Consider the following 2,500-nt stretch of genomic DNA (forward strand, 5'->3'; position numbering starts at 1 on the left):
CTGTTCATAGACCGCATAATTTCCACAGAACATTCTCAGAATATCAAGAGAGAAAAGCAGCGTTCTGCGGGAAATCATCTTGGCCAGTGATGTCGTTCTGGGTTTGGTCAGGCCCAGGGAGGTAAGTACCTCGTTATTCTCAAGGGGCCACTTTCCTCTTGCCCCAACCGGGAATCCAAAGAATGTGACCTTGCTAGCCTTCGTCAGCACTTTGACTTGATCACCAAGAGGGGTATAGTACGAAACTTTGTGCGAGGCAGCATCTGACAAGGTATTCTTTGAAAGCTCAAAACGGACGGTGACATCGATCACAACCGCCTCCTCATCTTTTGCAAACACGAGGTCAGGCTTTCTCATCTCTCCCGTCTCGGATATGAACCGTGGCTCTTTGTATACAGACCAGCCCAATCTAGCCGCTTCGTCTGCCAGAATGTTACTGATCTTGTTATGTCGCGCAATTCTTGCTTTCTGTACTGCAGGACATTGACCGAGAATGTGCGAAAGGGACTCGAGTCTGGCAGAGCATTTCCTGCAGGAACGTAAGGCCCCATCTCTGCCTCTGTTCAAGCTTTCTCTTGTTGGGTAAATATTTGCCCTTAGTTGTAGTGCTGCGATAAAGAAGCATTGTTTAAAGCCGCACCATGGCCTCAACCAAGCATTACTGATTCTATCATGCGCAAAGTTTACAATGCCCCTTCCTTGAACCGGCTTTTCGCACCATCTCTGAAATTCATGCTCCCTCCAATCGCAGGGTCTCGGATATACAGGTTATTTTGACACCGAGTCCCTGATAACGAATGTTGGGATTGCATCACTGTCACCCCCTGCTCGTACCCACAAATTACGGTATTCTTCCTCCATACCATGCGAGGACACAATATTACGGGTGATAGCATCGGACGAGTTTGCTATACGTTGCAGCCTTCTAACTTGAACCGAAGGGATTGTTTTTTCCAGTTTCAAGATGGCAAGGCCTCCGTCTCGGGCTCTGGCATATAACAGTCCATCACAAGTTGAAGCGGGAAGGTGGAGCCATCCTTTTACCGCCTTTCTAATCTCTTGGTCCAACCCATGGAGAGTTGATTGCTTGCAGTCCGAGTGGTCTGCAGGATATAACAATCTGGGTAGGGCATAGGCATTGAGTAGTTCAACCTTCTGAGTTGGCTTCAGAGGCGCCTCATCGATTTTCGAGATCCATGTCTTTAGCTGACAATGTAGATCAGGCTGTATAGTGCCAGTCCAAGGGCCAATTTTCAGACCAAGGTATTTCGTTGATTCATCAGGTTGGATCATATGGACATCTTTATTTTTGATAGTCCATGGGTCGCAGTTGTTCACCGTATATGAATCTTTGGTTGGGCTTATCATGAAGCCCTGGCACTTTCTGGCCTGAACCTCCAATCCCGATTGCCCACAAAATGATTCCAAGATCGCTAGATTGGCGGCCATACCAACCCAAGATTCGCTCACCAACACCAAATCATCAGCAAACGCAAGAGCTGTCACGTGGTCGGTATCAATGGAGTACCCAACTCCGTGTGACTCTAGGGTGCATATCAAAGGGTCCATGGCAAGATTGAAGAGCAGGGGTGACATGGGGTCACCCTGTTTGACACCAACACGTATGCTAATTTCTCGAGTCGACTCGCCATTGCTTTTGAACGAGGTCGTACACCGATCGTAGGCGTTCTGGATGATGCCCACCACGTGTTCATCTACTTTCTTGTGCCTTAACACCCATAAAATATGAGCATGCGAAACCGAGTCAAAAGCTTTCGCTATGTCGATGAACATGACAGCCAACGGCCTGTGCAATTTCTTAGCGTGTCTCATAAGGTCCTGTAGCACCTTAAGATTTTCAGAGCAGCCAGATGCCGCTATAAAACCACGCTGCCTTGGGTTTAAGGGACAAGCACGAGCAAGACGTGCAGTCATTATTCTGGAAAATAATCTCAGAATCATTGAACCAATCGTTATTGGTCTCCAGTTCCCCAATTCTTTCAGCTTTTCATCATCCATAACCTTAGGAATAAGAATCGTCCTATTCTTTTTCAACTCTTTGGGAATAATTCCTGTAATCATCCATGCATTAAATAGGGCTGTCAGTGTCCGACCCTCGGGGTCGGCAGCACAGATTGCAGCCCTTGTTAGGCCATCTGGCCCAGCTGCTGACGTTGGTTTAATGGCCCGTATGGCAGTCTGAACTTCCTCCACCGAAATTAGGGGCTCAAAGTATTCGTTATTTGCAACACCTGATGACTTAAATTGGCCCAGGCCATTGAATGGCAACACCTTCTCCCATTTTTCGCAGTAAAAACGATATACATCTGCGTTCGGGATTCGGCATTCATGACGTTCAGTGCCATCCAGGACTAAGGACGCAAGAAGAGAGCGGTTCTTAAAGAAGAGCTTCTGGTGCTTCATGAAGCTTCCTCGTTTTTCCGCTCTCTTCTTCATCCAAGATCGTGTGGGTAATATCCTGGGTTTAATAATGTCGTTC

The 2,500-nt window shown here is 47.3% G+C and overlaps 1 pseudogene; it reads right to left on the reverse strand.

Moving 5' to 3' along the window:
• Positions 1-2,500, reverse strand: part of LOC142919097 (28S ribosomal RNA) — a 10,247-nt pseudogene that overhangs the window by 3,531 nt on the left and 4,216 nt on the right.

The sequence above is a fragment of the Petromyzon marinus genome, unplaced genomic scaffold, assembly GCF_048934315.1.
Source record: "Petromyzon marinus isolate PM22_M1 ecotype Great Lakes invasive population unplaced genomic scaffold, UKy_Petmar_22M1.pri1.0 PM_G_Scaffold_6, whole genome shotgun sequence".
NCBI classification, from domain to species: Eukaryota; Metazoa; Chordata; class Hyperoartia; order Petromyzontiformes; family Petromyzontidae; genus Petromyzon; species Petromyzon marinus.